The sequence below is a fragment of the Acinonyx jubatus genome, chromosome A2 (genome assembly GCF_027475565.1).
Source record: "Acinonyx jubatus isolate Ajub_Pintada_27869175 chromosome A2, VMU_Ajub_asm_v1.0, whole genome shotgun sequence".
NCBI lineage: Eukaryota > Metazoa > Chordata > Mammalia > Carnivora > Felidae > Acinonyx > Acinonyx jubatus.
Window position 1 is genome coordinate 66711501 of NC_069383.1, and position 12466 is coordinate 66723966.

Genomic DNA, 12466 nt, shown 5'->3' on the forward strand with positions numbered 1-12466 from the left:
AAGAATATACAATGAGGAAAAGACAGTCTTTTCAATAAATGGTGCTGGGGAAGCTGGACAGTTACATGAGGAAGAAGAAACCTGGACCACTTTCTTACACCACACAAAAATAAACTCAAAATGGATTAAAAACCTAAATATAATACCTAAACCATAGAATTCCTAGAGGAAAACAGAGGCAATAATTTCTCTGACATCAACTACAGCTATGTATCCTTAGGAAAGGGAAACAAAAGCAAAAAGAAACTATTGGGACTGCATCAATATAAGAAGCTTCTACACGGTGAAGGAAACCAACACAACAAAAAGACAACCTACTAAAGAGAAGCAGGTATTTATAAAAGACATATCCAATAAGGGGTTAATAGCCAAAATATATGAGTAACTTCTCCAACTCAACACCCCAAAAATACTCTGATTAAAAAATGGACAAAAAGGGGCATCTGGCTGGTCCAGTCAGCAAAGCACATGACTCTTGATCTCAGGGTCATGAGTTCGAGCCCCACATTGGGCTTAAGATTACTTGGGGAAAAAAAACCCGGCAGAGGCTCTGAATGGCCATTTTTCCAAAGAAGACCTACAGATGGCCCAGAGGCACATGGAAAGATGTACAACATCACTCATCATCAGGGAAATGCAAGTCAAAACCTCAATAAGCTATCGCCTGACCCCTGTCAGAATGGCTAGAATCAAAAAGACAAGAAATAACAGGTGTTGGCAAGGATGTGGAGAAAAACAAAATTTCTTGTACCACTGGTGGGAATGCTAACTGCTGCAACCACTGGAAAACAGCATTGGTGGGGCGGGGGAGGGGCTCAAAAAATTAAAAATGGAAATACCATACGATCTAGTAATTCCACTACTGGGTATTTCCCCAAAGAAAACAAAAACACTGATTTGAAAAGATATATGTATCTCTATGTTTATTGTAGCATTACTTACAATAGTCAAGATATGGAAGCAACCCAAGTGTCCACTGGTAAAGGGATGAATAAAGAAGATGTGGTATGTGTGTAAAAATGTATGTATACACATGTACATATATGTATGTACATATGTATACACATGTATGTATACATACACGTGTATACATATATACACGCATACATACACACAATGGAATATTACTCAGCCATCATCAAAAAGAATGAGATCTTGCTATCTGTGACAACATAGATGGACCTAGAGGGTATTATGCTAAGTGAAATAAGTTCGAGAAAGACAAATACTGTATAATTACACTTATATATAGAAAATAAATAAACAAAAGGCAGAAACTGATCCAAAACTACAGAGAACAAACTGACAGTTGCCAGAAGGAGGGAGAAATACAGGCTTCTAGTTATAGAATGAATAAGTCACAAGAATAAAAGGTACACCATACGGGAAGTAGTGAATTGTGTTCCAATAGCCCTGTGTAGTGACAGATGGTAGCTGCTCTTATGGTTTGCATAGTATCACATATAACCTTGTTGAATTACTATGTTGTACCCCTGAAACTAATGTAACATGTGACAACTATACTTCAAATAAAAAAAATGAATGGAACTAACAAGTAGAACTTTTTGTTCCTTGGTTTGATTTTATGATCAAATATGACAGATAATAAAAAAAAAGTATATAGAATCATATAATGCACCTCCAATGAATGGAACTTTGAAAAATATGTAAAGGGACGGGGCACCTGGGTGGCTCGCTCAGTTAAACATCTGACTCTTGATTTCAGCTCAGGTCATGATCTCACGGTTTGTGGGTTCAAGTCCTGCATTGGGCTCTGGGCTGACAGCAGAGCCTGCTTTGGATTCTCTGTCCCCCTCTTCCTCTGACCCTCCCCTCCTCTCTCTCTCTCTTAACAAATAAACATCTAAAAAACATGTAAGAGGAGTAAGTTTCTGCAAGATAAAGTCTGGCTGTGGCAGCTGTGAGTTGAGGACATGGTGGGCATAAAGATAGGAGGTGAGGGGCTAAACCAGTAAAAGTAATGGTACCTTAATTCTAACTGTTCTGAATTTACATCAGATTACTAGTCATGAGCACTCAATTTACACAAGCCCAGAATATCTAACTTAATACAAACAATACAAATAAATTTCCTTATAAATGAATAAGTGTATCATTAGTATTTATATAATCTTAATATTTTATCTAAGAATGAGAGATATAGGAGGGTTCATTTTTAACAACAAAATATACATTTTAAGAACTGTTTATTTTTCAGAGAGCATGTGCACACATGTATGAGAGGGAGAGGGGCAGAGAGAAAGGAGAGAGAGAATCCCCACTGACCGTGCAGAGCCCAACCTGGGGCTCGATCTCACAGGTCATGAGATCATGACCTGAGCCGAAATCAAGAGGGGGACACTTAACTGACTGAGTCACGGAGGTGCCCCTGGTTTATTTTTTATAATTAAGAAAAATTCTTGTAGCCACTTCAGAAAATTGATGAGAAATTCTGTATGCAGATACTTATATAAAGATGTAGGGATGGAAATATGCTCCAATTCAATTCACTTATCTGGTAGAGACAGTGCTAGAAGATACAAAGATGAGCAAGACACAGTTCCTGATTCCACAGACACATGGTCTATGCATTTATTTATATTTACTCAAGCGTTAGTATTGCCCTTCCTACAAAGGTTTTGAGGCAATACCTGATAGAAGATTAAAGAAAATACTGAAGTATATAGGGACAAGGAAAAGTAGAAAACATGCTAAAAGGAAGAATCAGTATGACTGTTTTTCTATATTTCAAAGTTGGTCCAAAGTTACTGGGTACCCAGAGCAAAAAAAAAAAAAAAAAAAAAAAAAAAAAAGAGAGAGAGAGAAAGGAAGGACTAGGGAGAGTAGAGACAGTGCCTAAAACAGAGACCTGGCTTCCGATGGGGGGACCAGGGAAAACAGTTACATTCTGGGCTAGGCTTGAAGGTCAGGGCTGACCTCCACTGTAGCTACTGCAGAAAGGGTATTCCACCAAGTGCCCAGCAAGCAAGGCAGAGAGCTATGCAAGCAGGAGGCATGTCTGGGAAGTGGAAGTAATAGAATGCAGCCCTGGAGGGGCCTGGCAGGAGCTGCAGACCCACTGCTAAATGCCAAGCTCAGTTTTATATGGTTCTGTTAAGTAACAGGTGACACTAGATGTTTGACAGGGGATGGGGGGAGGTGGGGATACAACTTTTTTCTTTCTTTTTCCTTTTTTAACTTAAGTACAAAATTCTGACACCATGTAAAGAATATACCAGAAAGGCAAAAGCCATGAGAAAGATCTGTCAGGAGGCTCTGTAATAAATCAGATGAGGGATGATAGGGTCTGATCTCTGGTCCTGGCATAGGAGAGGTAAAGGAAAGGACAAACAAGACACTCTGACAGGACTTAGTAAATAATTAAATGCAAGGAAAAAGGATGAGTCGTCCATGACTCAAGCCCTTAAATTCTACCTGACCAAGGACATCCAGAAGGCTGATACTGCATCTTTTTCTTAGCTTTTATTAGGACTGGTGTAAAATTAACATATACCTTTACATCGTAAATATTTTTCATCACTGATATGAAGTATAGGGAATTGATTTTCAAAAGGATATCAGATTATTAACTGTATCTTTCTTTAGAATAAAAATGAAATGTGCTATTTCAGCGAGACCCATGATATGGACCTAAAGCACTATGGTTTTATTTCTAGCTCAGGCTTCAGCCTTTTTTTCTGTTCATTTACATTTATAAAAAGTAAAATGAGCTTTAATTTTTTATCCAGAGAGTCAAATGACCTGCACTCACTGAGTGTATTTGTATACCTCTCCCACACTGCCATGGATAATGCAGAAGTACGATCAATGCTGATGCTTAAAAATCATTTGCTGAATGACTATATTTAAAATTTGAAGTCAAATAGAAATCACCGGTTCCCCAAACCTATAACCAGCTTTTACTGATAGAATTAGACTGCCTGTTAAATGTAGGTATGTCATTGCTACTGTTCATTATATGACAATTTAAAATTTTCATCCAAAATCTATTTCCTATATAATTTACCCTCCTCACCAAATTTGGTTTTCTAAAAAATTGCTAGCTGCTATATCCAAAGCCAAGTCCTTATTAGCGTTAGTGCTAAGAATTGCCATAGATAGAACAAGAAAATGTTTGGTAGATATTGCAATGCACTTACAACGTTTCCTTCAAAAGTGACATGACTATACGGTCATTATATATAGAAATTTTACCTTATAATAATGTTCCTTCTTTGTGTTTTGATGGAAAACCACTGATTCTTTCGTCTACTTCTTGTTAGCGAGTGACCTGCTAATCACATACAAAATACAAGTCGAACTCTGAGATCTGGCCTTTAAAGGCCTTGATGATCTGGGTCAACTGACTTTGAAACGTAATTCCCTCTAACTTGGTCAGCGATTCCTGAAGAGTGAGGGTTTGTACCACCGGTTATGTAGATGCTGAGGAGAAGGGTCATTGGGAAGCTGGGTTTCAGGAGGACTTCATGGGCAATAAGGCAGACAGAGTAGGGGGCAAGATAGGTTGGGGTTATCTCCTTTCTTTTCCGGATCCCAGGCTTTGGTGGCAGCTAAGCCCTGGCACGTGCAAGCATGACAGTGTGCACACAGACAGAGGTTGGCTGGGATGGTGTCCCTGAGGACTGACCTAGCTGCAGTTACTTCAGAACTAGGGGCTCTGCAAGCCTGTGGCAGAACTGGGGCTCCCAATTCTGATTCACTGACTTGGCAGTAAGTGTTTGGGTTGAGTCTGATATATCCGAATTCGAGTTTGAGTCACATAGTAGCTGAGTGCCTTGGGGTGCCTGGCTGGTTCAGTAGGCACAGCATGTGACTCTCGATGTTAGGGTTGGGTGTGGGGCCTACTTTAAAAAATTTGTAGGGGCGTCTGGGTGGCGCAGTCGGTTAAGCGTCTGACTTCAGCCAGGTCATGATCTCGCGGTCCGTGAGTTCGAGCCCCGCGTCAGGCTCTGGGCTGATGGCTCAGAGCCTGGAGTCTGTTTCCAGTTCTGTGTCTCCCTCTCTCTCTGCCCCTTCCCCGTTCATGCTCTGTCTCTCTCTGTCCCAAAAAAATAAATAAACGTTGAAAAAAAAATTAAAAAAAAAAATTTGTAAAATATTTTTAAATAAAAAAATTTTAAAAACTGCATCTTATAGGAAAATCTATTATAATATTAACTACAATAAGCTGTTTTTTCTAAGTATTTTTTATTTGAATTGATCCCATAAAGATGAGATAACACATTATTTGCCCTAATTTGGTTGTAAGATTATTAGTTGTCTATCAGTGGGCTGTTTCCCTTCTTTCTTAGTTATAGGTAAGTATCTCGGCAATATACGTAGCTAACAACATTTCCCAACCATCCCTGCTAGTAAAGACAGCCAAGTGAAACCTATTGAATTGGGCTTTTGGAAAAGCTATTTAAAGGGGGCTTGCTTTTGCCTCAATCTCCTCCTTTAATGGCTGGAGATGCAGCAGCCATCTGGTAATCAGGAGGCAACCTGGTGTTTTAAAGCCACACGTTAAGGGTGGTGGGGCAGAAAGACAGAAGTCTAGTACATTGATGGTATCATGAGCCATTATACTGGCCCTCAATTGCTGAACCCAGGACATTTTTCAATGGAAAAAACAAACAAACCCTGATTCGTTGAAACCACCAGTTTATGATTGTCCATTATAGGCAGTCAAATGCAATTCCTGATTCATCTATGTATATACACTTTACAGATAGCACCTAGGTAATACTATTTGAGGGGAGATGAAAAGATCCCCAGTTTTTTCAAACACACTTTTTTCCTTGGTATTATGAAGTATATATTTACTATAAAGTGTATCATGCCAGTATTCATTCTTTGGAAATAGGGATTAAAAGCATTCGTTAAAATGCAAGTGTTATCTGAGAGGAGTTACACTTTAAGCTCTCAATATAATTGAATATCTTGTTGTGAATTAATTTATTAATTAACTTCCATGATTGGGTAGGTCCCAAGGGGATGGAACATAAAGACAGATAAGTTTGAAGACTAGTCCAGAAAAGGAGCAATGTCAGGCTACTATAGTAAAAATCACTACTCCCTTATCTAGTGCCCTGCCCCCCACCTCCTGACCTCCATCCCATGACACAGTTCCCACCCCAAAAAGACTGATGGGCAGCCTTAGAGGTAGAAAGCACAAGAAACAAAAGGAGATACAGAACCTGAAGGCAAACTTCTATTACTCTATTATGTAAGGCTGCCACAACCACCCCTCTGTATGGGAGTACTTTACCCCATAAAAAAACTCCACAGTTAACTAATAAACAGCACTGGTAGATTAGTCATTCAGCTGATAATTGAGTCACTTCTCTATCTACCAACTGCTGTGAAAGAAAGGACAAAACTTGTGTCAGGGAGCAGCTAAAGCATGGGACCAGTTCAAGGGGACTGGATTTACCTAAAGTTTGATCTAGTGGACAACCGATCATTTCAGGAACTCAAACACATCTCCAAATGCTTGTTGTTTTCCAGGCTCTGCGCTAGAAACCAGAGATTTGGCAATGATGATGATAATGTCTTGTCCTCAGAAAACTTAGCAAACTTCTACAGCACAAAGGCATGTGAGTAAACCACTGCAATACACTGTGGTGTATGTGATACCACAAGTGTATGCAAAAGTTGAAGTAGGAGAACAGAATTCACTGTAAGGATATGGGAAGTGTGATCAGGGAAAGCCTCCCAGAGCAAATGATGCCTATACAGTGTTTTCAAAGATGAACAGGATTTTGCTAGGAAGATACAAGGAGATATACATTCCGGTCAGAGGGAACAATGCACAAAAAGCTGGAGATAATGAAGAAGCTGGAGATAATAAAGTGGCATGTTTGAAGCATTTCAAATATTTTGCTATTTCTGTAGCATCAAGTGCTGAGGAAGAAGTAAAAGAAAGGGAATTGAGTAGAGCCCAGATCAGGAAGGGCACTGAATGCCATGCTAAGCAGCATGGACTTTCTCTGATAAGTAGTCACTGAAACAGACTGTGTAAGATTGTGGTGTGGTGAGATTTATGTTTTAGAAGAATTGCTGTTAGCTGTCAGTTTGGTAGGGAGTGAGGCTGGAGGAAGAAATATCACCTAGGAAACCTCAGTAATAATGCAGATGACAAGGGATGAGGACGTGCATTTTGAGTGGCTCTTCTCAGCATCTGTTATGTGGAGGGCAAGGTAGGAGGAGAAGGGAGAGCATAGGGAAGTTTAAAATCTTTCACTTGGATGGCAGTGTTCACTTTGGAAAAGTCACTTTTCACCTGCCCTCCTCATTTATAAAATACACTGAATATGCATGTTCTCTCTGAATTCACTTGTTTTGAAGTTTTAAAAATCTGCTAGAGAGTTCCTACTAAATGAACCAAAAACACGGGTAAGGAGGATAATCCAAATTCTGCTATAGGTGGTCTCTTAGCTTTCAGAATAAGCCCTATCACTTTGTAAGAGACTACTTTCTCCTTTTTATTAAAATGAAAAGCAGGCAAGATGAGAATAGAGTGCGCCCTTTTCTATCTTCCTCCAATGTGTGGATAAATGAGAAAACATACTGGAAGCACTTTGAGCTTCCAAGAATTGTAACTATATTATGATATCCCTAAGAACTGGGTTGTGGTGGGATGGTCAGCAATCAGCATTGTGCAGAACATCCAAGCATAGAATTAACATAGCTCTGGAGTTCTTTGAATTAATAAGAAAGCTGAACTATGGTTATGGTTGCCAGATCAAATATAGATGACTTTTGTAGTCTAAGTATGACCCAAATATTGCACGGGACAAACTTATGCTAAAAAAAAATCTGTTGTATATCTGAAATTCAAACTTAACTGGGCATCTTGTTTTTTTTTGTTTTTTTATTTGCTACATCTGGAAGTCCTAGTTATGGTAGTACCTTACGAGGAAAGAGTTGGCTCAATTAATGACCGATTTATCTGATTTGTGGCATTTTGCCTTCTTTTTTTTTTTTAATTTTTTTTCAACGTTTATTTTATTTTTGGGACAGAGAGAGACAGAGCATGAACGGGGGAGGGGTAGATAGAGAGGGAGACACAGAATCGGAAACAGGCTCCAGGCTCTGAGCCATCAGCCCAGAGCCCGACGCGGGGCTCGAACTCATGGACCGCGAGATCCTGACCTGGCTGAAGTTAGACGCTTAACCGACTGCGCCACCCAGGTGCCCCCATTTTGCCTTCTTTTATGCAATTGGAAATGCTTTAGCTACATATGAGGGAATAATGAAGCCCAAAACAAAAATGACTGGTAAGTTATAAAAACTTTCCCAGCAATACCAGGAATCTCTTAAACACTGTGCCATTTAAAACAGCAAGGAGCGGAGCATCCACTCCTACCTAATGAAACAGTATATTAACATTAAAAAAAAAAAAAGAAGAATAACGTTCATTAACATATTGCAAATACTCCAACTTCAAAGACAAGTATTTCTGTAGAGCCAACAGCCCATAATAATATAGAGGCATAAAAACTTTTCTAAAGGAGTAACACTTAGAAAAAAAAATTAACAAATAATACTTTTCGTGATAAATGACAGAAAAGACAACCCCACCAGCACCAAAAACAGTTTTTCATGCTCACGGAGGTCTTACTAATATGTCCTCAATTGACTGCCAAAAAAAAAAAAAAAAAAAAAAAAAGGATGACACGGCCATCTTTGGAATCCAGGGCAAGGTGGAAAGCCCAGCTGTCCAAATCTGGGAATCTTGCAGCGTTTACACTAAAGCGTTGAGCTATTTTTTTATGCACTTTCAGCTCTTTTTTTTATTACTTCCACACCTCTGTCCTCATTAAGGCACACATATAAACTGGGAGCTACTTATAGGATAGATACCAAATAGTCTGCTGGTGAGATACAGACCTCCACCTTGCATGCATATCAGCTGGAGAAAAAAAGAGCCCTTATTCATCAAATTTAAAAAGCACTCTCTCATTTCATGCTGATTGTATGGTCCTTTGCATGATGTACAAAAGATTGCCTACGAGGAAAGGCATTAAAAAGAAAACTACCAGTATTGGAGGGTTTTTTTTTTTTTTGGAACAAGATTAACTTATTACGTTTTTAGAGAAATCAAATGACTGACTAATTCAAATATTACATTTATCTTCACAGAATGACCTTTATAGGTTTTATTATTATCAACGCCTATTCAATGGCCTCTCTGCCTAACATAATGTGACCTCATTCTACTAATCTCAGTGCTCCAAAACGTTTTAGGGTGGTGTCAAACAGTTCATAAATTAAAGATTTTAAAATAAAATACACACAGCTCTTCTATGATTTTTTCCCCCACAAAGGAAATAGTTAAATCTCACTGGAAAAGAGGCTGATTATTAATAAGTGCCTGTGTCCCAGCTCTTACTACATGCAGACTCTGCTTCGGCTGGTTTCTTATAAAAGCACAGTATGAAAAATTCATTTTTGGTTATAGATATTATCATCAGTAATAATATGTAATGATATAATAAGTGACAGAATATTAGCCAAGGGTTGTAAATAAGATGATAAGCCATGATAACTTATGACATACCATCATTTATAGTATATGGTAATATATGAATTGGGTCTTTGAAAACCTGCGTTTAGATTTATGTTACTATAAATATCAACCAATTATTAACGACGTCAAAGCCCTCAGGGGAAGAAAGGTGGAAAGGAGAGAAACAGTAGGTGCACTTCATTCACTTAGGCTGTGTGACAACAAAGAGGCATTTATTCCTTCCATAACTATCTATCGATTGCTATCAGTCAACTGAACAGGGTTGGCAATTCCAAAGAACAGCTGCTTCAACCTGCAACCCTTGCACGGAGCAAAAGAATAAATGGGCTTCCCAAACTGCCCCCAAAATGGTCTCTTCAAGATGTTAAAAATCTGAATCAACTATGTTGCTAATAACCAATATTAACTATACATATTAAAGATTTTTTTTTAGCCTAGTAGATGAGCATAGTCCAGTCAAATTTAAGGTGAACCATATATGTGATTTTCAGTTTTCTGGTAACCATAGTAAGAAAGTTAAAAGAAAAAGGTGAAATTAATTTTAATATTCTTTTTTCAGCCCAGTATATCCAGATTATCATAGCAACATGTACTCAACATAAAATATTATTGAGATACTTGCGATCTTTTTTTCATGCCAAGCCTTTGAAACGCAGTATATACTTTACACTTCTAGCACATCAGAATTCAGAGTAGTCACATTGCAAGTGCCCAATAGCTACATGTGGCAAGTAGTGACCGCATTAGGAAGTATACTTAAAATTTCACAAACTAAGGAAAAAAAAAAAGCCTTGCTCTTAATTACTACCTAATGTTTTCCTGTGAGTCCAATCTCAAGCCACTAGAGAAGTTACTTGTTCTTTGTGTTAATGAACACAGTGAAAACACAAACTATACCACTGAAAACAAGGATTGAATCCTAAGAAGGTCATGCTCAATTTTCACTAATAACAAGTATTTATTTATTAAACTACTTGTTTTTTCCCTGGCCGCATTTCTGATCCTGCCACAAATTTCAGGAGTTTTATTTTTTTCTCTGAGGATCTAGTTATTAGCCACATCACCCTATATTCAGTGAAATATCCACATCTTTACCATTTGGTCTTTGAACAAAGTAGTGTTCCAAAGTAGTAAATTATGTAATTTCTAAATCCGAACTGGTTATGACTAATTGGTAAGAATCATGGAGTTTCCTCATGAAAAGAGTTCCAAAAAATCAAGAAAAGAATAACTAAAAACAAATGACTATCAAAATACACTAAATTCCAGGCTAACAAGCTCTTGGCCCTTATGAAACTACAAAAGACAGCTTAAGGGCTTGCATGCTAAACTGAAACCCAACAGACCATTTTAAAAAGCTGAGGCAGGGATGATCATTAGTAGAAAAATAAGTGACAGAGAGGTGCCAGTATTTAATCCTCAAATCTGAACATTCAAAATTTACAAGGCGTAATATTTTTTTAAAATGCCAGTTGAGGTTTTTTTTGGTCTCTCATTTGTTGTTAGACAATTTTCATTTCAAGTTTGGGTTTTGATTTGACTGACAATTGCAGGAAATATATTAGGAACCAAAACCAAAAGGTTAATAGAATTATAAATTTCATAATCAACACCTTAAAAAAATGAGATGCACACAGAATACACCTTTAAATCACTTATGAGATTAAGTAATACCTCAGAAAAAGAAAACATTCTCACATTATGCTTTCATCTGTAATTTATATGTAATTTAACCTTATACTTCTCATAATAAATCATTTTCCAATCTCATACTCTCCCGGGGTACCACCTTTCTGCATTAGTAAAACTCCTTAACACTTAACTTGTTAAGGAAAGCAGTGGTTAACTGATTCATTTGGTTAATTGATGGTTGGTCCTAAAATTGGCTTGAGTGACAATTACTGCTGAAAACACAGTTATAGCCTCTAATCCTGGGCTTCAGTTATGGTCAACTGTCTTACATGAGTTTGCAACGATGAGCTTTTAGAAGTGCAATATGATTTTTTTTTTAACCACAAATCTTCAACAGAGTAATTATCCAGAAATTTTAAGACATGGAGAGCAATGTTTAACAGAGTTTTGTTCAAAATAGGTGTTCATGAAGTATTTATTGAAATAAATGAAATGGTCTGATATTTCAAATATGCTCTTTGGTAAGAAGCTAGGGAATTATAACTTATTAACCAGGCTAATCAGGTTTTATTGAGGCAATGATAAAGATACCAATGCCAAGTTACTAATAGGATGTTTTGGTGACTAAATAACCTTAGGCTAGAATCTGAACCCATTTTTCTTTCAGAGCAAAACTGCAACTAAGCTGAAAGCACACAATACTGGTTTTGGTTCTCAGTGTCGACAGGCATGAGGTGAAGGTTTAAAAAACAAAAAAAAGTAACACCCATGGAAATTTATCCAGCTAAAAATGGTACACCTCTTTCTGATCTGCTTCAGTGGCCCTTCTGCACAAGTGTGATTTCTGCCCAGCATGGTAAGACACTGTAAACCACAACGGGGCAAGGCCAGGTAATGATGGGGCACGCACCTCCAAGTCATTGGATTTGGTTCTGTAAGCAGCTGAAGAGCCCCTGATGTCATCAGGTAAGGCAGCTCCGTGGTCAGATCTGTGGGCAAATGGACTGAATGATGGCAAAATCTGAAGATAAGGAGGCCATTTCAGAAACTCTTCTCTGCAGTCCGTGTGGGAGATAATCAAGTCTGAATGACTGCAGCTGTGGTGGGGAGGTAGTGGAAAGGGCAGGTGAGGTAGAAACAAAATGACTTGGTGACCAACTGGCTTTAGAGTAGAGGGAGAGGTAGAAAAAATCAAGGATAATTCCCTGGCTACTGACTTGAGAAGATACCGGTCTCCATGTCACATCATCCTATCAGCTTCCAATTTTGAATTCTGGCTTCCTGAGAATGGTCACTGGGGCT

The 12466-nt window shown here is 38.2% G+C and overlaps 1 protein-coding gene and 1 long non-coding RNA gene across 4 annotated transcripts in view; one reads left to right on the top strand and one right to left on the bottom strand.

The window, feature by feature from the left end:
* LOC113603053 (uncharacterized) overlaps positions 1-12466 on the top strand; it is a 204163-nt gene that overhangs the window by 137661 nt on the left and 54036 nt on the right. For all 3 annotated transcript variants that reach the window (XR_003424601.2, XR_008297392.1, XR_008297391.1), the window contains exons 2-3: positions 6508-6596; positions 11984-12130. This is a non-coding gene — a long non-coding RNA (uncharacterized LOC113603053). The remainder of the gene's footprint in view (positions 1-6507; positions 6597-11983; positions 12131-12466) is intronic.
* The window catches only part of UMAD1 (UBAP1-MVB12-associated (UMA) domain containing 1), a 220392-nt gene that overhangs the window by 53374 nt on the left and 154552 nt on the right, over positions 1-12466 (bottom strand). The window lies entirely within an intron of this gene.